Source organism: Schistocerca serialis, chromosome 2 (genome assembly GCF_023864345.2).
Source record: "Schistocerca serialis cubense isolate TAMUIC-IGC-003099 chromosome 2, iqSchSeri2.2, whole genome shotgun sequence".
In the NCBI taxonomy this organism is placed as follows: Eukaryota; Metazoa; Arthropoda; class Insecta; order Orthoptera; family Acrididae; genus Schistocerca; species Schistocerca serialis.
In genome coordinates, this window is record NC_064639.1 from 482,411,565 (window position 1) to 482,437,297 (window position 25,733).

Here is a 25,733-nt window from a genome sequence, read left to right on the forward strand (position 1 = left end):
GTAGTGTATCCTTTGCCTAACAGTTAGGGGTAGAAAACGGCACTAAACAATGTGTACAGGAACTGACAGGCAACAATAGGAATGGAAGACAGAAAACAAACATATGCTCGTATTAGAAAGTGTGCAGTTCGACTTGGGAAAAACTATTTTATGCCACAACTTGACTACAAGAAGGAATAGGTTGATAGGAAACATCTTGAGGCATTAAGGAGTACTCTGTTTGGCAACGGAAGGAAACGCGGAGGTAGGAATTATATATAGATAGAGATCTAAGCCGAATACAGTTAGCAGTCTTTATTTTCTTTTACTTTGTTGACTTTCGGGGTGTACCCATTCAGGCATCTCAGAAGTGGAATGTCAGTTATGACGATACGAACTTAAGTCCCCGAGCGGAGAAAATCTGCCGTGCCTTGTGGCCGAGCGGTTCTAGGAGCTTCAGTCCGGAATCGCGCTGCTTCGGTTACACGATAAATCAGTCTAACTTAAAAGCCGTAAATTCAACTAAATACCTAGGTATTACAATTACGAACAACTTAAATTGGAAGGAACACACAAAAAATGTTGTGTGGAAGGATAACCAAAAACTGCGTTTTATTGGCAGGACACTTTGGAAATGTAACAGACCTACTACGGAGACTGCCTACACTACTCTTGTCCGTCCTCTTTTAGAATGCTGCTGCGCGCTGTAGGATCCTTACCAGGTAGGACTGGCGGAGTACATCGAAAAAGTTCAAAGAAAGGCAGCACGTTTTGTATTATCGCGAAATATAGGAGAGAGTGTCACAGAAATGATACAGGATTTGGGCTGGAAATCATTAAAAGAAAGGCGTTTTTCACTGCGACGGAATCTTCTCACGAAATTCCAATCACCAACTTTCTCCTCCGAATGCGAAAATATTTTGTTGACACCGACCTACATAGGGAGAAACGATCACCACCACAAAATAAGGGAAATCAGAGCTCATAGGGAAAGATATAGGTGTTCATTCTTTCCGCACGCTATGCCAGATCGGTTAGAAACTTTCCTCATGTCAGCACGTTGTAGGTGCCGCCACCGGCGCCAACCTTGTGTGAATGCTCTAAAAAGCTAATCATTTGCATATCACAGCATCTTCTTCCCGTCGGTTAAATTTCGCGTCTGTAGCACGTCGTCTTCGTGGTGCAGCAATTTTAATGGCCAGGAGTGTATTAATGGAATAACAGCGTAATGAACACCCGTTGTGGACTGGGAGTAAACCAAAGAAAGACGAAAAATAAATGTGTAGTAGAAATGAGATTATCGATAAAGACGATGAAGTAGACAAAGTGACGAATTATGTTGCCTTGGAAGTAAAATGACGCGCGGTGGTTGTAGGAAACAAAGTAGCACGGGCAAAGAAAACATTCCTTGCTAAAGGACATTTGCTAGTGTGAAGCATAGGTCTTAGTTTGGTAAAGAAATTTCTGAGAATGTGCCTTTCGGGCACGGCATTGTACGGAAGTGAAAGGTGGACTGTGGAAAAACAGGAAAAGAAGCGTTTGAGATGTGGTGCTACAGAAAATTTTTTAAAATTAGGTGTACATTTGAGGTACAGAATGAGGAGGTTGTCCAAAGAAACAGCGAGGTAAATAGTGTGGAAAACACTGACGGGGAAAAGGGACAGAATCATAGGGCATTTGTTAAGACGTCAGAGAATAACATTCATGGTAATAGAGGCTATTGTATAGTATAAAAGCTGTAAGATTTCGATACAACCGATAAGTAACTGAGGACACTGGCAGCAAGTGCTACCTCAAGATGGAGAAGCCGATACAAGAACACTAGCCAACATCGAAAATGTAACTGGGGCGAAATAAATGTTTGTTAATTCTATCGACCACCCTCATAACGAAAACGCCAATGAAAAACTCGAATTAGCTGTCATTTCCAAGTTAAAGCGGTGCATTTAATTGTAATTGTATTTTATTAGCATTCACTGTCAGTATCTTTCCTTTCAGGCTTCGAAACCCCGCTGATGGTAGACAGGGTGACGAATTTTCAGGCAACATTAGCTGTGTTTGTTTTGTCGCTATTTCTAGCCAGGGCTTGTGGCAACAAGGTGAAGGGGAGGGGGAAGGGAGCAGCGGAGAATGTTCCATTTAAGCGTAGTTTTAGTCTGTTACAAGCTGTGTTCTTTTCGCGTGCCAGAAGAACGGGTTAGTGTAGTGTAGTTAGTGAAGTCGGTCACTTTAATTTCTGTGATTCAATATGCCTCGAAAATTGGTGAACAGTGCTGACAATGTTTGCTGCATTTGCGGACAGCCTACACTGAAATCGCAAAGGAGGCCAATAACAGCATATATTAGGAAGGCTTACAGACTGTATTTTGGCAGTAAAATCAGGGAGTATGACATGCCCTGGGCTCCTCATGCGTGTTCTATGTCATCTATCCGGAGTCTTCATTCGTGGTTAAATCGTAAAAAATCTTTCTTTCTGTCTGGTATACACATGATATGGCAAGAACCATCAATCCATGTGAATGAATGTTACTTTTGTATGACATCACGCATGGTATTTCCAAGCAGAAAAACTCTTCCTGGACATATCCTAACGTACTGTCTGCCATGTGACCAGTACCTCACGGAGACGGACCGTCTGTCCTTGTACCAACTGATTGTGTCAGCGACGAGAGCGGTATAGAAATTACTGCCGCACCATCGCCTTCAAAATCCAGTTCTCCGGAAATACTGATTTTGTGTGTAACGAGTGCACAGAGATTTAAAAAATAACACAGTGTGAACATAATGACCTAGTGAGAGATTTGGAATTACTGTGGAGTAAAGCTGAACTGTTGGCGACAACGTGCAGCAGTGAAATGGTCTTGAGAAGACGGTAAATGTGAATGCGTTCCTTAATCGCATATGCCATTCCATTTTAGGAAAGCGAAAAGAACTGATAGTTTGTAGTGACGAACAGTGTCTGGTGGCAGCTATGGGCATTGACTATGAAAGTGATTAGTGAAGGCTGTTCTTCGACTTCTCCAGAGTTAGTCTGAAGTGTGTGCTGCTGCGTAGTGGCAACGCGTTACCATCGATTCCGATTGGGTACGCACCTTAAATGAAGGAAACACACAATAACGAAACAGTTATTATTGCGATTAAGCTATCACAAGTATAAAGGGCAGATTCCTGGGTATCTGCAAGTCATAGGGGTATCTACGCCAAATTATGTTGCATTCTGTGCCCCTGGGGCAGCGCCGCCATAGCACTTCATTACAAAAAGAAAGACTGGCCTAAGCGTCGATCACTTGAACCAAGGTCTCACAGTGTTATTCACGTCTCCCTTGTCAAATCCATGAACATAATTCTCCCTGCTCTTCATATAAAATTTGGCCCAAAACTTCGTTAAGGTCATGGACAAAACAAAGAATATCTCTATTAGCACGAGAAATTTTCACGTCTTAGTGAGGCGTTTGTTCACATGTCAATAAGCCTACTACGAAAAAAAGTGAACAGAAGACTGTAAGCATCTCCTGGCAAATCCTCTGCACTGCTAAAGTACACTAGGATGCAACATGTCCTTAAAGTTACATTTCCTATATTCCCACTAGGACTTCTTTACTGATAAATGTGGTTCGTAACCTTCGAATGCGGGTAACGATTCCACTAGCAAATTTTGGACGTGGAAATGAGATGCCAGGGAAATGGAGTGCATCAATTAGCCGATTACTACTGATCATTAATTGGGGAATCGCCAGCAGAATACTACAAACGCCAGACAAGGCAGTTGAGCCATCAATTACCTTCTTCCGAGGGATAATATTAATCTAAATATATGGATAAGCTTATATAGGCAATAAAGTAATCATAACTTCAAAGCGAAAGCTAATCTTCCATTTTCATTAACATTTTTGTAATCAGCACACCCGAAAACATCGATATTAACAGAAGCAACGAAACTGGTGGCCATTTGATAAATGACATTTAAGAACGGCTGTAGTTGATTTTATTACATAAGTGAACGCCTCCAGTGAAAAGGGTGGACATACAAAAACTCAATATTAACTGTTTTCATGCTAGTTGCAGAAAAAAGTAAAATTTTGTTGGCTGGTGGAATGGGACTCGTGGTGAGCGGTATTAGACAAGTCACAAGACTGGTGATCAAAAAATGTAGATACAGATCAGTAAGTGTGTTATTTTAATACATCATTAAATATCGCCCATTCCTGTCATCAACTCGGATGATAAAGCGTAATTGTCTTTCTTCATTTATAAAGTACTTCCTCAGCTTCAGTCACGTTTTATCTCTATTATTTTCTCGTACAGCGCGTTTCGGCAGCAGGTTGCCATCATCAGGTGCTTAACTCATTTAAATATCAGTTATTAATGAAAATTTAGACACACGGGATTGCCCCAGTATTCATTTTGACAATTTTCCATTAAAAACGAAAACAAAAGATCAAATTTGTTTACAGTGTAATATCGAAAAAAATTCATTTCATTCATTCCCGGAAACATCTTTGAAATTATGAAACAGTCGTACAAAGAAATATGTATAATTTACAGATGTATAAGTACAGTATCCAAACTAAGAAACATAGTCTGGAAATTACAGATCCTCTGTAATGTTTAACTCAGAACTCGATTATAAACGGTTTTTCTAGTTGTACATCTTGGGACAACGATGAATAAATTATTAAGTTAGCTAGCTCTTGAGCAACCGACGTAACCTGGGTTCAGCTGCTTTGTGTGTCTGCAACGCGATTTTGTAAACGTCTTTATGGCAACACCTCTTCAAAGCTCTGTAGACGGCTATTGTTTCAGCCTATAGCCGTGTGCACATTGCAGTTAAAAGCCGTCAAAAGCACTGCCAGGCGTCGCGGGCTTCCTTCAGTTGATCCGACTGCAGGATTGTCTTAGAAGAAAAGAATAAATGTATGCAAGCTGCGGCATTTCTTCACGCATCTCAGTGTTTATGACGTCATATTTTGTGGGCTGTCTGTCGTACAATGATACATTTGTGTAGGTACATTCAGCGGATACTGTCTGTGAGACATCTTTCGAAAAGAGTTAGTAACAAAGAAGTAATAAATTTAAACGTTTTGCATGATGCAACGGTTTTTCACTCAACTCAGTGTTTGTGACATATACTACGTGATCAAAAGTACCCGGACAGCCCCCCAAAAAACATACGTTTTCCGTATTAGGTGCATTGTGCTGCCACCTACTGACAGGTACTCCGTATGAGCGACCTCTGTAGTCATTATACAACGTGAGAGAGCAGCATGGGACGCACCGTGGAACTCACGGACTTCGAACGTGGTCAGGTGAATTGGTTTCACTTGTCTCATACGACTGTACGCGAGATTTACACGCTCACAGACATCCCTAGGTCAACTGTTTCTGATGTGATAGAGAAGTGTAAACGTGAAGGGACACGTACAACAGAAAATCATACAGGCCGACCTCGTCTGATGACTGACAGAGACCGCTGACATTTGAAGAGGATAGTAATGTGTAATAGGCTGACATCTATCCAGAACATCACACAGGAATTCCAAACTGCATCAGGATCCACTGCAAGTACTTTGACAGGTAGGCGGGAGATGAGAAAACTTGGATTTCATGGTCGAGCGGCTGCTCATAAGCCACACATAAAACTGGTAAACGCCTAACGAGGTCTCGCCTGGTGCAAGGAGCGTAAACGTTGGACAATTGAACCGTGGAAAAACGTTGTGTGGAGTGACGAATCACGGTACACAATGTGGCTATCCGACAGCAAGGTGTAGGTATGGCCAATGCCCGGTGAACGTCGTCTGTCAGCGTGTGTAGTGCCAACAGTAAAATTCGGAGGAGTTGGTGTTATGGTGTGTCGTGCTTTCATGGAGGGAGCTTGAGCCCCTTGTTGTTTTGCGTTGAACTATCACAGCACCTTCTAGCTTCCCACTTTTGAAGAGCAATTCGGAGATGGCGATTGCATCTTTCAACACAATCAAGCACCTGTTCATAACGCACGGCCTGTGGCGGAGTGGTTACACGACAACATCCCTGTAATGGACTGGCCTGCACAGAGTCCTTACCTGAACCTTATAGAATATCTCTGGAATGTTTTGGAACGCCGACTTCGTGCAAAGCTCGACCGATCGACATTGATAACTCTCCACAGTGCAGCACTCCGTGAAGAATGGACTGCCATTCCCCACGAAACCTTCCAGCAGCCCGAGAGAGTGGAAGCTGTCATTAAGGCTGAAGGTGGGCCAACACCATATTCAATTCCAGTATTACCGATGGAGGGCACCACGGACTTGTAAGTCATTTTCAGCCACGTGTCCGGATACTTCTGATCGCATAGTGTTGCATGATCTGCAAGTCATACAATAATTTTGTACGTAAATTCGGTGGCGTATTTGGATACTTTCTCAAAAATGTGTTGCTAATAGAATTGGTTTCATGCCTCTCATTGTGGACGATCTCATATTTTCTGAATTACGTGTGATACCATCATGTGTTTTTCTTGGTGCACTCACCGGCTATGTGGGTACTGTATGCGAAATTTATCACGAATATCATTAGTAACACAGAAGTGATAAAGTGTCATGCCTTATGCGGCAGTATTTTAAGCATCACATTGTTTGTGACGTCATATCTCCTGAACTATGATAGGTGGGTGATTTTTTCCCCCACAGCGTTGGTTGCCTGACAATAAGGGGTATGTGTACCACGTTTGTTAGAAATCAGTCTAGAGGTTTTGGAGGGGATGTGGAACATACTTACAGAAATACATAGATATTACATTTTCACACAGACTTACATACACATATACATTCTCATAATATGTACGGATTTTATTAGCAGATATCAAAGAATTAGATGCAACACGGAAAAATTTAATATTATTCCTTTTACCAAGCGTAAGATTGAGAACGAGAAGGCGGTTTTCCAGTCTGATAACGGTTGTGACTACGGGTAATTGCGACTGTGAAGGAAAAATCTTCTTTGTTGTTAGGTCGCGTCATATTTCTGCTAACGATCCACGTTTCGATCCCTCGTTTGGGGTCTTCTTCAGGATATTGTGGTGCTCACCGTAGACTGAGCGTCAGAGACCAGTGTCGCCTTGTCTTATGAAGTGGAGTTCTCTTACGCTTGTGCTCTAGAAAAGTTATTATTGGGTAAAAAACGCTGGGCTACCATTGGGATGTTCTGACCGTTTCGCTTCTAGTCAATTATGTGAGCTCACCAACAGCAGCAAAAGGAATTTTACCAATAACACTTTGGCAGGATAAGTGCGGGATACATCCCCCTCTAACTACCAGTGGTAGCCACAGGAGATTTAGCCAATAACCTGCTCCTTCAGCATTAGCTCGGGAAAATTTCTCTTACTATCCAATGTCGATGGCCCACCGTTGGTAACCCAAGATTTTTTATCCAATAACCGTACTTCTCCAGCACAAGCGAGAGAAAAAGCACCTTTATAAGAGAAGGTCTCTGACAGTGCTCTGAATCTACAGAGGACACCACAAAATCTTGAAGAAGTTCTCAGCAGAGGATCGAACATCGATTGTTTGAAGAAATATTATGCGGTCTAACGACTCAGAAGGTTTCAGTGACATCGTCCACGAAACCTGCAGACTAACATAACTACCACTCTAGTTGAAAGGTAGACGCCCCAACGCCCATTAGGTGTCGCTGTCTCATTGGTCTGCCGCTGGCTGGTGGGTGAACGCTTATTGCACATGCTGGAAGCGTGTCCCGTACTCTCCAGTGACGGCCAGCCCTGCGCGGCGGAGCATATCGATTTCTAATCGCAACCAGCCACGTGTACAGCGGGACCCGCCGTGTACTCCAGGTCTGCCCCAGAACAGAAGTCAGCGGCGGCGGTCGCATCGATCCCCTCCACCTCACCTGCTGAGCGCCCGCCGCCGCTTCTTCCTCACCCACCCTACCCCTCTCCCCCTCCCTGCTCCGGCCACCGCAGCTCCTGTGCGCCAGCGCTTGGGTTCCCACCCGGCTTTTACTCACCGGCTGCTTCATCCTCGCAGCGCACACAAACCTCGCCGAGTGTGGCCGCGCCGGTTGAAATGCGGCTCCACGGCCTCACCTTTCTACCCTTCGCTCTCCGTTCCCGACGCTTTAGACGTACCGTTACCCAGCCTCCGTGCAAAGATACTGCGGCAACTATCTTTTCCTCTACTGCAGCAGTCAGCGTAGCTGCCATTCCTATAAACCTTACTAAGATGTGCTTTCTTGCTGCCTACGGTGTTTGCGGCATTTGACGCCCCACATACTGTCTCCCATGCGTTGACAACGGAAACACCTGAATTTCCGTTAATCTAAAGTAGTATGAGCATTTCTCTTCCGTATAAGACAAAAGCTTTATTCAAAGCAGAATCTACACGATTACTCTGCAATTCACATTTAAGTGCTTGGCTGAGGGTTTATCGAACCACAATCATACTATCTCTCTACCATTCCACTCCCGAACAGCGCGTGGGAAAAACGAACACCTAAACCTTTCTGTTCGAGCTCTGATTTCTCTTATTTTATTTTGATGATCATTCCTACCTATGTAGGTTGGGCTCAAAAAAATATTTTCGCATTCGGAAGAGAAAGTTGGTGACTGAAATTTCGTAAATAGATCTCGCTACGACGAAAAACGTCTTTGCTTTAAAGACTTCCACCCCAACTCGCGTACCATATCTGCCACACTCTCTCCCCTATTACGTGATAATACAAAACGACCTGCCGTTTTTTGCACCCTTTCGATGTCCTCCGTCAATCCCACCTGGTAAGGATCCCACATCGCGCAGCAATATTCTAACAGAGGACGAACGAGTGTAGTGTAAACTGTCTCTTTAGTGGACTTGTTGTATCTTCTAAGTGTCCTGCCAATGAAATGCAACCTTTGGCTCGCCTTTCCCACAATATTATGTATGTGGTCTTTCCAACTGAAGTTGTTCGTAATTTTAACACCTAGGTACTTCGGTGAATTGACAGTCTTGAGAATTGTAATATTTATCGAGTAATCGAATTCCAACGGATTTCTTTTGGAACTCACGTGGATCACCTCATACTTTTCGTTATTTAGCGTCAACTGCCACCTGCCACACCATACAGCAATCTTTTCTAAATCGCTTTGCAACTGATACAGGTCTTCGAATGACCTTACTAGACTGTAAATTACAGCATCATATGCGAACAACCTAAGAGAACTGCTCAGATTGTCACCCAGGTCATTTATATAGATCAGGAACAGCAGAGGTCCCAGGACGCTTCCCTGGGGAACACCTGATATCTCTTCAATTTTACTCGATGATTTGCCGTCTATTACTACGAACTGCGACCTTCCTGACAGGAAATCACGAATCCAGTCGCACAACTGAGACGATACCCCATAGGCCCGTAGATTGATTAGAAGTGTCAAAAGCTTTCCGGAAATCTAGAAATACGGAATCAACTTGAGATCCCCTGTCGATAGCGGCCATTACTTCGTGCGAACAAAGAGCTAGCTGCGTTGCCCAAGAACGATGTTTTCTGAAACCATGCTGATTACGTATCAATAGATGTTTTCTGCCTACCACCGGTTTTGAACAAGTATTTTTGCCAACGTATCGAGGGAAGGTTGAAGTCCCCACCAACTATTACCGTATTGGTGGGGTATTTATTTGTTACGAGACTCAAATTTTCTCTGAACTGTTCAGCAACTATATCACCGGAGTCTGGGGGTATGTAGAAGGAGCCAATTATTAACTTAGTTCGGCTGTTAAGTAAAACCTCCATCCATACCAATTCGCACGGAGTATCTACTTCGACTTCACTACAAGATAAAATCAGTAACGTATCATGCTTTCGTTAAACGGGGAGGTAACACACAAGCAACCCTCTGAGTGTGAAGTCCCTAAAGACCAACGATGTTTATCACATTCTACGGCCCACATATTGTATACTATACAACCACAATATTGGCTGATAATGGCAACACGGAGCGAGACTGCAGGTATCCAATAATGAGCACAGCGTGAGCGTAGTTGAACTGCTTAGTAGACAACTCTAAACAGTGCTGCAGTGATAGTGCACTGGAAGTGCAGAGGAATGGCAACGATGAACAAAGCAAATGTTGCATTATATTTACAACAACACTTGCCGAAGTTGACGTTTCACCAGGAAGGAGCCCATGGAATTTCGCAGAGTGAGTAAGAAGCTGCAGATGAAATATTAGAGTTTCTGGAAGATGGGTCAATGGAATGTGTGGTGTCGTATACGCTCGTTGTGCGGATGCTGTACAGGAGGAGTACAATAAGACGATGCGAGGTTAACAAGTGAAAATCATACTGAAACAGGTGTCGAGCCATATAGCTTATCAGGACAAGAAGTCACAAATCCCGCCTCCAGAGAAACGTAGTAGAGGACAATCACTGTCCAAGGAGCGGCTAATAAACATAATTACCTACACAGAAGATCATCCGCAGCGTAGTAGAAGACGCTTATGAACAGATTTCGAGTAAGTCTGCAACAATATGACCATGTAGCGCTTGAAAATTTGGTAATAATATATCACATCGTTCACTAACGAATTTGTTTCTAACTCTGACCAGTCAGGATCAGAAGAGGAAACGCATAAGAAAGGAACCCTGGATATTAGAGGTACCAAGAGAGTTGTATGAAATTAACTATAATCAATACCTTAATGCATTTGTATACGATAACACTGACTGTTAATTTGGATGGTAAATTGGCTGGAAAGTCATTTACTGCCCTGCAGTAAGTTGGAGGTGCTCTGTCCCCTGCAATTCCTTCTTGTCTGCTTGATCTTGCAAGTGCAGTAGGGAATATTTACGTCACAGCAATCAGGAGTGGGCAAATGGGCGTAACTCAAACTACAACTAAGTCTACAGTATGGACACTGCTTTTGGCCAATTAGCTCCATCTTGATTCCTGGTTTGCGTATAGAAATCATACTTCTTTAGAGCCAACTACCCCTCCTGAAAAGTGTGTACCAGTGCAAGTCATATCACGTTGAACCACTGAACAGATTCAGCCTCTGGACGTTTTCGTCCGTGCCTATAAAACATATTATCGCACTACCTGCAACTACACCTTAAAAACAGCCATTCCATAACAGTGATAGACTGTTTCACATTCGGTTGCGTGCCATCACATTCCATCAGTTCTCATCATCCCGGTACAAAAATACAGGCTGACAATTACTGAACTATATGAAATAAAATCGTCATAACTTCTGAACGGTTTGCGTTAGGTCATTGAAACTGTACGGTTGGCCGCGGGGTATGATGGGAATCAGTATGTGCTATATGGTTTGGTTTAGCGACGAAGCCCACTTTCATTTGGATGGGTTCGTCAATAAGCAAAACTGACACATTTGGGGTACAGAGAATCCTCATTTCGTGATCAAGAAGTCTTTTCACCCTCAACAAGTGACTCTGTGGTGTGCAATGACCAGTCACGTAATAATCAGTGCGATGGTCCTTGATGGCACGGTGAGTACCCAACGGTATGTGAAGGTTTTGGAATATTGTTTCATCCCCATTATCCAGAGTGACCCTGACTATGACAATATGTGGTTCATGCAAGACGGAGCTCGACCCCATCAAAGCAAGAGAGTGAGTGATGTCCTGGAAGACCACTTTGCGGACCGCATTCTGGCTCTGTGTTGCTTAGAGGCCATTGCCGTGGGCCTCCATTGTCCACAATATTCTCCGGATCTGAACATATACGATTCCTTTTTGTGGGGCTATACAAAAGATAAGGTGTACAGCAATAGCCCCATAACCACTGCTGAACTGAAAACAGCCATTTAGGATGTCATCGACAACATCGATGTTCCGTCACTTCAGCGAGCCATGCAGAATTTCGCTATTCGTCTGCGTCACATCATCGTCAATGATAGTAGGTGTATCGAACATGTCATAACCTAAATCTGAATATTTGTAGTGATGTTTACATGTTGAATAAAGTGTGTGCAAGCCGTAGTTTGTAACTAACTTACGTTTTTTTCGTATAGTTCAGTACTTGTTACCCTATATGGTTATATATACATTCCTCAGGAGTGGCTACCTAGGTACCTAGCTGAGCATATTGCATGGTTTGTAACTCTCAAAGACTTAGCCTTCGATCTTTCGAACTTGATGGTGCAAACCTTTGGGATCACTGTGGCCCACATTTTTCATACCGTGTTCATGGTGTAAGAAAATGTGGTTTTTTTATGTCGAGGATGTCCATTTTGTTAAAGTGTAATACATACATCCGATAGGTTGATCTCTGCACCCCCCGGACACTTATTTTCAGTCGCCCTTCTGAAACACATGTTAAGTCATTGGCAGCTAATATTTTTCTTGTCATAATTGTTAAACAACATTTTCAAATGGGCCTTACAAAAGACTGCACTTGCGACCTTGCACTCAATATGTTCCTCGTCAGATTGACGTTGTGTTTTTTCAGAAATCTACACCTACCGAGATGGGAGATACCAGTCAACTACGCAACTGCTTTTGTATTTTCTCCCAACGAGGGGAAACAGTGCCATCAGGTGGCTGTTTGTTGGGTATTTCAAAGTCCTTGCAACAAACGACTAAGTGTGATTGATCATGTCACGGTGAACAACTTAGAGACAAAATGTTGGCTGACGATTCCCGCTTTGCTAGGGGGCCCCATTATTTCTCGCTAGCCATGGGACGATGAGATTTCACCGAACAAGCAAGATGTACTTAGGAATCAGGTGTCCTGCATTCTGCGGTATCGGCAGTGTCTTCACCGACCACGCCCGGCGCGACGATGCTACGAGGAAGAGGGCGCTTTTAAGGTATTGGAGTGGTGGGGGGTGGGGCGGGGAGGGGGAGCAAGTGCCTGAGTACGCGTCACTAAATGGCCCTAAATTTACATGACCTCGCTACCTACGACCCTGGTAGACTAGCGTTTCTTTTTTTTTTTCATCATTCATCTGACTGGTTTGATACGGCCCGCAGTGAATTCCCCTCCTATGCCAACCTCTTCGTATCACAGTAACACTTGCAACCTACGTCCTCAATCATTTGCTGGCTGTATTCCAATCTCAATACTCCTGCAGATTTTAAGCCTGTGCAGCTTCCTCTAGAAACATGGAAGTTATTCCTTGATGTATTAACAGGTGTTCTACCATCTTGTCCCTTTTCTTGTCAGTGTTTTCTATATATTCCTTTCCTCATCGATTCTCCGGAGAATCTCTTGCTTTCTTACCTTAACTGACTATACGATATTTCTCGCACTTGTCGGTTCTTGCTATCTTTGGAATTTTATCAATGATGTTTCTCCGAAAGTCTGTTGGATCTCGCCAGTCTCATACATTCTGTCGTGAATAGTGGTTTTGTTGCCACTTTCCCCAATGATTTTAGAAATTCAGATGGAATATTATCTATCCCTTCTGCCTTACGTGATTTTTAGTCTTACAAACCTCTTTCAAATTCTGATTTTAAAACTGGAACCCCTATCTCTTCCCTGTCGCCTCCTGTTTCTTCTTGTCACGTCATCAGATTAAGTCCTCCCCGTCATAGAGGCCTTCAATGTACTCTTTCAATCTATCCACTCTCTTCTCCGCATTTAACAGTGGGTTTCCCATTCCATGCTTAATGTTACCTCCCTTGCTTTTACTTTAACCGAAGGTTGTTTTGGCTTTTCTATGTGCCGAGTCAATCTTCTTAAAGGTCATTTCATGTAAGATTTCTACACACTTTTCACACAGTCATTTCGCCTTATGTTCCCTGCACTTCCTATTTATTTCATTCGTTACTTGTAATTCTGTATTCCTAAATTTCGCTGAACATTATTGTATTTTCTTTTTTCTTCGATCAACTGATATATTTATTCTATTACCCATGGTTCCCTCCCAACTACTTTCTCCGTACCTATGTTTTTCTTTCCAACTTCTGTGACAGCTTTTTTTCCCCATGGCCATTCCTTTTCAACTGAACTGCCTACTTAACTGTTCATTATTGTAGTATCTATAGCCTCGTACCTTCAAGCGCGTCTCTTCATCACAAAGTACTTGCATATCCCATTTCTGTGGACATGGATTCTTCCTGACTAGTCTCTTACGCTTCGTCTGACTCTTCATGATTGGTACCGGTGGATCTGTTGCTTCTGGACGGACGGAGACGTCGTGAGCACCGCCGCGTTAGTTACTGAGGAGATTATCGACGTCGGTGGAGGTGCCACGTCCTGCGGTAGATTTTCAGTGGTTCAATGTTGGAGGCACTCGGTATGTTACTGAACTTCCCTACCGCAACCGGAACACGTTTTAGCTGACCGTCATAAATAACTATGGCCCGGCAGTCTCCTATTTGGATCAATTATTCAAAATGACAGTCACAATTGCATTATTTATTTTGCCGTCAACCGGTTTCAACCCGCGATGGGGTCATCTTCAGGGCAGTTTACACTGTAAAGTTATAATATTGGCAAGTAATCATGTACGTCATCTACAAGCCGTTAGACAAAGTTACATAAATAAACGGATTTGTATATCCATTTGGTCGCTCGCTCGTCATGGTAGCCGCTTCGTATAAGTCGTCTGCTGTAATATCATCTTTGCGCGGCGTTCGTTATGGTAACAGCATACCGTAACGATTCTTCCGCCATGTTGTTGTCAATCCATATGGTCATCTGCTGCGACGTTATCTTTGCACAGCATGCGTTGTCGTGGTGTGTTCTGGCTGCTATCCATAAAAGTTGTTCCTTATTAAAAAACTTTACAATTGGAACAAACTTTAAAATTTACGATTTCTTGCTTAAGCATGTAGCTACCGTTGGTCACCGTAGAGGGCGTTACCGTCTGCCCACGTGTTGTTGGCAGTTATTTAAGCTCATGCAGAGAACCAACCATGCATAGTTACCAACCGTGCACAGGCAGGGTGACGACTCCAGCGAGCGACCAAATGGGTATAAAAATCTGTTTATTTATGTAACTTTGACTAATTACTTGTAGATGACGTACATGATTACTTACTAATATCATAACTTTACAGTGTAAATTGTCCTGAAGATGACACCATCGCGGGTTGAAACCGGTTGGCGGCAAAATAAATAATTCGATTGTGACATTCATTTTGAATAATTGATTATAAGTAAATTAATCGCTGTTATCTCCACACAACTACGTTGTCTAAAAAGACCTCCTATTTGGAGGTTTGATGGTACCTGCCGTCTGAGTTCAGTGCGCATCTGGCATACTCCGTCTTAAATTTGGTCCACTTTTCAGGCGCGTGTTCGTGTATTGTGCCATAGGGATGGAGCGCCACCGCGATGTCTGCTGTCGATAGTTCGAAGGGTAGCTCGAATATTCGTATAGTCCTTAGTCCCAGTCCGGCATGAGCAACCTCGACGTTGCTAAAATTTCCGTCTGCATGGTAGAAACATCGTCCTTGTTTCATGTATTGAAGGATCCTGTCGCATGTATCGTTATTAAGTTTCACATAGCCCGTGTTACTTACGATCGAAAAGTGGATGTCGACGATGTCGGTAGCCGGGATCATGCCCTCTTCCTTTGAAAAGCACTAGACATAGAGTGCTTATGGTCTAGCAAAGTACTTTCTAAAAGCGAATCTCAATGCTGATTTTCGCTACTGATTCGCTATGATCTTGTCGCGCGTCATGCTAATGTCGGCCTAAGGAAGTGACCAAGGCGCGCTTGTCCGAACTATAGGCGGAAACACATAGCACGTCCGCTCTCTAGCACATGTGTTAGTCTTGTTTGCCTGCTTTGGACAGCCTGAACACATATGACATAACAGTGGTCTAACAGTTTTTAGCATTATACTTGATAATGGATTAAAAGTCGAAATCTAGATGGAACAGAAGATAAATACGGTAATAAGTAGTCGAATGGCGGTTAGCAACAAGGAGGACATGCACCGGGACAGCGGATAGATGGCGCTAGCTGGGAATCTGAGTCGGCCGGAGAGCGTGCCGAGACAGTTCGCGCATTTGAGCCAGAAACTGTGTCCGCGTGGCGTAGGGTTAATGCAGCTGCCTAGCAAGCAGGATATCCCGAGTCCGGGTCCGGCATACGTTTCCGCTCGTCGCCGCTGATTCCGCGTACAGTCCCAATGAACCTTATACAATCAGTTCCTCTCCTTCCCTTGCCTTTCTCCCCCTTCATCGTTAACACCTTCAATTTATATAAAATTTAGTAAAAAAGAATATAATTAAAAAATTGCATCAAGGCGGCACGACGCTACTAAGCATTACGAAATGTCACTTCAATTGCATCAGCATTCGAGACTATTTTTATTCCATCAGGAACATTCATTCCGCGTGAAAAGATTTGTTTTGAGCGTCGTATCCGAGCCCAAAAAACTTGGTCATGTGGCAATCCTAAAGGGTTCACATATATCTTTGGGACGTTTACGGCTTTCGACGTTGGAAGAGCTTAGGGAGAAGATCTTGAGATCTAGTTCTATTGAATGGTTATGATGTCAGCCTCCACTTGTGAAACAAAATAATCAAACTGCAGTCACTAGTACATAATCATGTCTCTTCGCCAAGGCTTACCAATGTACTGAAATGTGTCTGCTACAAATCAGGATGTTTAGAGGATCACGAGCAACGATTCAAAACCCTACTGACTTCCATTTTAAATTGTTTTCTCAGTCATGTATATTATGTGAAGAAATTCCTTTCATTGTATGTGAATAGCGTAAAAAAGTTATGTTTTAAGCATTTCTTTCCAAATTATCGTTATTCTAACAGTGTGTATCATAAAAATAAGTTACTTATTATATTCAACTAACAAAGTACACGTATGTGAAACGGTAACTTAAAAAACATGAATGTAAAAGATTTAAAACATTAAACAAATACATGTAAAATAAAAATTTAGAATAATATCGAATGTTTAGATATTTAAATTAAGAATGCTAAAAATAGTCATAAAGCACATTGTGTATAGCTACTTTTTCAATAATGGTATTTCAGAAAGTAGTTATATTAGACATGAATGTATGTGGCTTGAATGCTTCTTTAATTTACGTTGTAGCAGAAGTTTTCATTTTTGAAAATTGTGCGGAATTTTGCTAAGTTTCAAATTATTAGAAAAATTGATTATACAGTTTTCAAGAACGTTAATTACGTATCATCTTCTTTATGAAAAACGTTTATATTATCTCATTGTTTCGAAGATATTCCCTGAAAAACGTTTTTTTTGCTTATAATCGTTTCGAAGATATTACCTCTAAACCTAATACGTCAAAGTACCTTTTGGGGTGTGTTTTAGCCCTTAGAAGTCAACTACCAACAATGTGTTGAGTTGCTACACTAAGCCGGAAAAAATGAGGTATGGCACGAAGACACGATATTAGGAGGTATTCCATGCCTTCTGCTACCTCAATATATAACCTCACATGTAAATAACTGTTTCCTCATATCTTGTAAGTAGTGTTCTTTTCTTTCACCATGGACGAGCACAGAGCAACAATTTTACATGACGTACCATGCTCTAAGTGTACGTAACTCGTTTTTGTGGAAAATGTCACTAGTCTAGTCGGCCGCATCGCTCCCTACGCTCCTCGGAGTATGGGACCTCATCATCATCATCATCATCACCCCTTTGCATATGGCCACCTCATATAGAAATAAAAGAAAGTTGTAAAATATGAAAAAACGCATTTCATAAAAATTAGTTTTATGAATTTCTATGTTTGTTAACCCTCTAAGCTGCCATGAAATAATAAATTAATTATCGAGGATTGATTAACATTTTAATCTAAGTAGGTAATATTTTATTTCAGAATTTATAGTTTTTATTACAAGTTTTTGCCTTTCTTGGCAGTCAGTAGGGAGTCCTTGAAAACCAACGAAATCTCGAAAAAACAGCTGAAACTGGAGTGAAAGAGAAGATAAGCTACGGGAAGTGCGACTGCAGAGCCTTCAACGCGATAAATGAATCAACGAGTGTCGGAAAACTCTTTGCTCCGTATTGCGGAAAGTAGACAGAGTGGGCAATCTGATCACTGAACTTGGGAATCTGATACTGCGGGCGGGGATAAGAGGAATCAAAGTTGAGGAGCCCGTAAAGACGTTACTGGGGAGCAGGTGCGGCCCGCTGCCATATTGGAGCACAGGTGGCCGCGCTGCGGCTGGGAGCGGCGCCAGGCGGCGGCTCGCCTTATTGAATCTGTGGCTGACTGGAAGAGAACGCTCATATCCAGCAGGTGGCAGGCGGAGGGGGGAGCCTTCATAACGGGCCGTGTGGGGACCGCCTCTGTACACAGCAGAGGGCCGACTGGCATTCTGGCAGAGGAGTTCGTGGGCAAGCGTGACCCAGAAAGACTCTGCAGGCATATATACTTATAAATGTTTGTTGTTTACCTTGTTGTAGTTCTCTGCCTGATAACTGAATTCATATACACTCTAAGGTAGAAAAAAGGAAAAATAGAACGACGCGACATGAAGAAATTATCCGAATGGAACAGTAGAAGTGATGTAGAGATAAGCAAAACAAATGGTTACAAATTCAGAAGAATTGTATGATTTATTCAAGAGAAAGAGCTTCACAAATTGGGCAATCAACAGAGCGTCAGCCCACCTCTGGCCGTTATGCAAGCAGTTATTCTGCTTGGCACATAGTGATAGAGTTGTTAGACTTCCTTCTGACGGATATCGTGCAAAATTCTGGTCAATTGGCTCGTTAGATGGTCAAACCCACGAGCTAGTGGAAGGGCCCTGCCCTTAATACTTCAAACAATCACAGTTGGGGAGAGATCCGTCGACCTTGCTGGTCAACATAGGATTTCGCAAGCGCGAAGTCAAGCGGTAGAAACATTCGCCGTGTGCCGGCGGGCATTGTCTTGCTGAAACATAAGCGCAGTATATGGCTTGCCATGAAGGACAACGAAACAGGGAACGGGTCGTAGAGACATCGTAGATATATCGCTGTGCGGCGGTAAGTGTGCCGCGGATGACACTGAAGGACTCCTAATGTGAAAAGAAATTGCGCCTCAGAACATCACTCCCGGTTGTCGGGCCCTACGGCGGGTGACAGTCAGGTTGGTATTCCACCGCTGTCTGGGGAGTCCCCAGACATGTTTTCGGTGGTTATCGGGCCTCAGTTCGAAACGGGAATCATTACTGTAGACAATTCTACTCCATTCAACGAGATTGCAGACCGAAGACGTCTTGGTGACGCCCCGGCCGGCAATGGGATACCAACCTCATTGCCGTCAGCCATACATCTACATCTACATTTATACGCCGCAAGCCACCCAACGGTGTGTGGCGGAGGGCACTTTACGTGCCACTGTCATTACCTCCCTTTCCTGTTCCAGTCGCATATGGTTCGCGGGAAGAACGACTGCCGGAAAGCCTCCGCGTGCGCTCGAATCTTTCTAATTTTATATTCGTTATCTTCTCGGGAGGTATAACTAGGGGGAAGCAACATATTCGGTACCTCATCCAGAAACGCACCATCTCGAAACCTGGACAGCAAGCTACACCGCGATGCAGAGCGCCTCTCTTGCAGAGTCTGCCACTTGAGTTTGCTAAACATCTCCGTAATGCTATTACGCTTACCAAATAACCCTGTGACGAAACGCGCCGCTCTTCTTTGGATCTTCTCTATCTCCTGTCAATCCGACCTGGTATGGATCCCACACTGATGAGCAATACTCAAGTATAGGTCGAACGAGTGTTTTGTAAGCCACCTCCTCTGTTGATGGACTACATTTTCTAAGGACTCTCCCAATGAATCTCAACCTGGCCCCCGCCTTACCAACAATTAATTTTTTATGATCATTCCACTTCAAATCAATCTGTACGCTTACTCACATATATTTTACAGAAGTAACTGCTACCAGTTACCGACAAATCGCTTTGATTGTCACCTGCGGCACCCTTACAGCACAGTGGTACGCTGACGATGTTCTGCGGGCCGTTTTGTTGCAATTCATGGCAAGCCATCCTGACCGTACATTTCAGCAAGATAACGCCCATCTGCACACGGCGAGAGTTTAGAGAGTTTCCAGGCCTTGTCTTCGTGCTTGCCAAAGCCAACCTTGGCCGGCACGTTCGCAGGATCTCTCCCTCATGAGAACGTTTGGAATACTATGGAGAGGGAACTACAACCAGCTCTGGATTTTGAGGATGAAAGCGCCAATTGGACAGAATTCGGCACAATATTTCTCAGGAGGACATCCAACAACTCTGATAATCAATTCGAGACAGAATTACTACTTGCATAGAGACCAGAAGCATACCAACGCGTTATTGACTTGCTCAATTTATGAAACACTATCTCTTCAATAAAACATCAAATTATTCTAAAATTGTAATCATTTCTTTGTCTACAGATGTACGTCACATCCACTGACTTCCATCCCATCCGGATAACTGCTTCTTGATGCGTCGTTTTATATGTCTGAGAGATTATTTCTCCTTGCTAGACTACCCTGTGCATTTTTGTCCCTGCATTAACGACTGCCTCCTACGTCTTCAACGAACTGCTGTGTGGTTAACCCTTGGTCTCACAAATTCTACTCCACATCTACATCTATAATTTCCCTCCTTCTGTGTATCATTAATGAATGGTGCCCCGGAAGAACAAATGTCGATAAACTTTCGTATGAGCTCAAATTTCTCTGGAGCGATGTAATAAGTTACCCAACTTCTTCTCTTTACGTACGCACTCGGAATGTCAACAGGAAACCACTACGTGGTATACAAGCCTCTCTTGTAGGCACGCTCTCACCGTTAATTATCGATGGCTTGACAAGAAGTATCGCTCATCGTTGGATTGTCTCCATTCTGTTAATGTTAGTTGATAAGGACTCGTGAGCAATACGTAAGAATCGATCGAACAGGTACATAGATTTGTGATGAAGTGGGGCTTTGCGGCTGTCAAATGATTGGAAACTTCACTGTAGATGACCATCAGTGGCTTATTTTGATGCTCAGTTGAACAAAAAAGTAAACAGCTGGTGATTTGATGATTTTTTTATGCTCAACTGAGCATAGAAATAAACATTTGAGGGTCATCTACAGTGAAGTTTCACAAGTACGTCGTAATGCACTGCTTTTGTGGATGAGTAATACACTAGCTGATCAAAAGTATCCGGACACCTATTACCAGACACTGTTATGGGATGTGTGCACTCTTTGCCCTATGACGACTACATCTCTGCTGGTGACACTTCAGTGAGTTTGTGAATGACTGTGGAGGCATGGAAGCCCAGTATTCCTCAAGAGCCGAAACCAGAGTGATATATGAAGCGATGTCGACGTTCTAAGTCATGCCAAATGTATTTTGTTCAGGTCGCGGCTTCGAGGAGGGTAGTCCATTTTAAGAATTTACTGTCAACAAATCATATCCTCACAGGATTCATTGTCATGCTGATACAAAGAATCATCACTTCCGAATAGTTCCTCTACTGTACGCATATTTTCATATCCTTCCGCATTTAGTGTTCCCTTAACCCTCGCATTACCAAGCGGGTTATTCTGACTGCCCCAGGTTGATTTTTTCCCTATAATAATGTTATCTGAAGGGCCACATTCCTGTGGTTTCATGACTTTGTACTAAAATAATTGACGTTGAATTCACACTCACGACTGTCTAATTTTTTTTGGCTTTATAATTGTTATTCAAGTCATTTATTTGTGGGGTTGTGAGACTACCCCGCTTTGTATGAAACGTCTTATTTTCTTATTTGTATAAAAAAAGACTTTGGGAAATATATCTGTCATTCATCTTCTTTGTTGAGTTTTTCCATGGATCCAATGTTTGTTATTGTTGCTAGTTACTACTGTTGAGTTGAATTTGACGTTCACTGTTGATCTGACATTACACGAGTCAGTATTTCATCAGCAAGTAAGGATGTCCAAAGGACTTTCTAGCGAAGAGGTCTTGGAAATTCTATACAATTCTGATGTCAATGACGATGAAAATGCATGGAACATTGATAATGATCTGAATGAATTTATAGAACCTCTTGACAAAGACCGTATCATAGCATCAGATGAAGCTGATGATGAAATATCGTTCACGCTACACATTCACGTGAACAAGTAGAAGAAGAAGAAGAAGAAGAAGAAGAAGACAGTGGAGATTTGTTTGTTTCTAGAAGTGGACTACAATTTTCTAGTGAACCACCAAAAGGTGGGTCGCGTCGACTTCGCAACATTTTGAACCTAACACCTGGCCCAGTGAATGATGGAAAAACAATAACAGAGACATATTTATTATTGATCTCACCGGAAATCGTGAGCATCATTGTAGAAGAAACGAACAGGGAAGTCAAACCAGTAATTTCTTTGTGGAATGCATCTCATTCTTCGAACAAAATAACATGAATGACATGGAGAGATATAAATGCAACTGAAGTGTACGCTGTATTAGCAATTCTAATAGGAGCTGGTCGAACTCATGGACATCGCACAAGTGCTTCCGATCTGTGGGGAGGTAATGTTGCCTTTCGTAAACCGTTCTTTTCTGCTGCCATTTCAGGAAACCGATTTTTGTATATACTGAAATGCTTGCGATTTGACAACAGAGACACAAGAGCACAGAGAATTGAAGAAACCAAGGACAAGCTACAAGCCATCAGGGTAGTGGTCGACAAATTTCGTTCTAACTTTTGCAAGAACTTCTATCCTTATTAATACGTGACTACTGATGAACGATTAGCAACGTACGAAGGAAACTGCCCTTTTAGGGTTTATATGAAGAGAAAGCCTGGCAAGTATGGCATTAAAATTTGGGTTTGTGCTGATGTAAAGACATCTTACTTATTACGGATCCAAATTTACATAGGAATGGTGGACAATACTCCGGAAGTGAATCAAGGACAGAGAGTTGTTTTGGATCTGATGAAACCATTTGTGAGAAACGGTCATTGTGTAACAACTGATAATTTTTTCACCAGTTTCCCATTGCCTGCTGAACTACTAAAACGAAACACGACATTGGTTGGTACCCTGCATTCCAATAAGAAGGGATTCCGAAGGATTTCTTGCCAAACATAAAGAGAGAACGTCACTCTTCAATGTTTGGTTTCACAAATGACTTGACCCTAGTTTCCTATGTTCCAAAGAAGGGAAAGGCAATAATACTACTCTCTACTCAGCATAATGAGAGACAAGTGAGTGGTGAAGAAAGTGAACACAAACCTGAAATCATGCTGCATTAAAACAAAACCAAAGGTGCTGTAGATAATGGGGACAAAATGACAAGGAAATTCAGTTGTGTTAGAGGAACGAGGCGACGGGCACTAAGAATCTTCATGGAAATGATAGATGTTGCAGCACTGAATGCATAGATTCTGTACACTCAAAGATTTCCTGTCTTGGCAGAAGAATAACCGAAGCCCACGTAAACTCTTCATAGCTGAACTGGCATTTGGACTCAGCAAAGGAAACATGGAAGAAAGAGCCAAAAATATCAATGGTCTTCATAAAGATGTACAAGATACACTGAAAGCTTGTGGTATTGCAATTCCTACAGCAGTGATCCAGACCCAGTGTTCCAAGTTACCAACGCTACAGCGATGTCAAGATTGCAAGAGAAACGAAGATCGGAAAACAAGATTCTATTGTGTAACGTGCAAGAAACCTGTTTGTAATATACACAGAGAAGAAACTGTGACTGTGAAGTGCTTGTAGTGCAAAAATGTACTTGACTGAAAAGTTGAATAAAGTCTTGTGTTATTTTACTGCAGTGACTGTTGAGGTAGCAATGACTCTTGTGGTACATAGATTATTAATTATCTGTTTCATGAGTACTGAATTTAGTGAAAGATATAAAAAATTTTTTGTACTTTTTATTTGTGATCTAATTAAATACATCTAATAACCTGAAAAGTTGTTTTTCAATACTAAATAAACTCATTCAATGGAAATAACGAAATCTGAGAACAAATATTACAATAAAACACAAAATTGTTTTGGGGTAGTCCAAATACCCCGCTTGGTATAATAGAGGTGTGAAAAAGCTTGGTAATGGGAGGCAAGATAATTCAGCACGAGAGACATCCCCGTAGCGTTTAATTACCTCCCCTGCACTAAACTGTTGGCAATGTATCATTCTGCAGTCAATCGCCTCATCCAAACCATTCTACCCTAATGCAAGAGGGTGGAGAATGATACATCATTCCAAATCAATCGTTTCCGGTCATCCAGGTGCTAGGCTGAGAATCTTTGGGAGAATCTAAAGGAAATACACCTTATTTTGATGCTCAGTTGAACACAAAAGTAAACAGATGGTGATTTGATGATTTTTTATGCTCAACTGAGCATAGAAATAAAATTTGATGGTCATCTACAGTGAAGTTCCACAAGTATGTTAGGCAGACTGACCGCGGGAGGTGGACACACTAAAATAAAAGTTGGCGGCGAGTATTCTGTTGCCTGTAGAGAAGCAATAACGGCAGAACAGGTCAGTCATGAGCGCTCAGTGGTTTCGAAGGCGAAGGAATCTTTGCTTGTCATGGAGTAGCAGATCCGTCACAGATATTTCGACGCGTCTAAAGCTGCCGAAGTCGACTGTGGAAACGTGAAAGAGCAGCCGTAGCTAATAAAGATCAGGCACCAGTCCGCAGCTCGTTGTCTGGTGGCAAGCGTTGCCGCCTCTGTATCACGGGATCCCGACTTCAATTGCCGGCAGGGTTGGGGATTTTCTCTGCCCAGGGAGTAGGTGTGTGTGTTGTCCTCATCATTTCATTATCGTCATCATTCGTGATAGTTGTTACATTGGACTGTGTAAAGATATTGGTTTATGTAAAAATTGGGACTTTGTACGGACACTGATGACCGCGCAGTTGAGCGCTCCACAAACCCTTCATCAAAGCAGACGTCATCTGCTGACGGACGGGGATACTTTTGATCAGACAGCGTATTCTTCCACTGAATCTCAGCCCAGCATCCGCTTTTTCCTACTATTTTTTGTGTGTCCATCACCCTTTAGTCCGATCTGCACTGATATTTCTAGATATTTCACATTATATTTCAATGCGAACGTTTTAGGTTAGGTTTTACCGTGACTACTATTGATATCGAATGAAACAACACGTATACTACTACCAGTAACCGTTTAATTTATTATTTATTATTTTATTTTATTGGATCCACATGCCGATGGTGGCTGAAATCTACGAAACTCGTTGGGGAAATTAAAAGTGACTGGTTACAATAAACTTGTTGTTTCGTTAGAATCATTTCGCTGTTGTTACTCTTTCCTGTAATTTTTCCTCAAGAGCGTGATCGAACAGTAATGAATCTTTCTCTCTATTTAGGCACAACATGTTACATTTATTTACGTTATTGGTTAACTTACAGTCGCTGCACTAATAATCGGTAATGTGCGTGTCATTCTACATGTCGCTAGTCTTCTGGCATTCAGACAAGAGCGTTGTCTGAAAAAAGCATCATACAGTTTTCGACGTTGTCTACTAGATCATTAAAACATAAAGAATAATTGCTCGATAACACCACCTTGGGGTGCTACAAAAACTGCTTTTAAATCTATCGATTTTAACTCGTTAAGAAAAACAAATTAATTTCTCCGTCTTGAATCCTGTTACACATCTGCCTCGATGTCCGCTAAGCTCATATTTCGTTCACTAAACGACATAGTGGAGCAGTACCGAATACCTTCCGAAAGTCAAGGAGCACATAAACTTGGGCGCCTTTGTGTACGGCTGTCTGGATTAAACGGACGAACAGGGCGAGAAGTGATTCGCAAGTTACTGTTTCTGTAATCTATGTTGGTGTTTATAGAGGGTCTTTGTAAATGTATTGCGCAT

General features: G+C 42.5%; 1 protein-coding gene across 2 annotated transcripts in view; it reads left to right on the forward strand.

Annotated features, from left to right (window-relative positions):
- The window catches only part of LOC126455609 (uncharacterized), a 758,971-nt gene that overhangs the window by 271,016 nt on the left and 462,222 nt on the right, over window positions 1-25,733 (forward strand). The window lies entirely within an intron of this gene.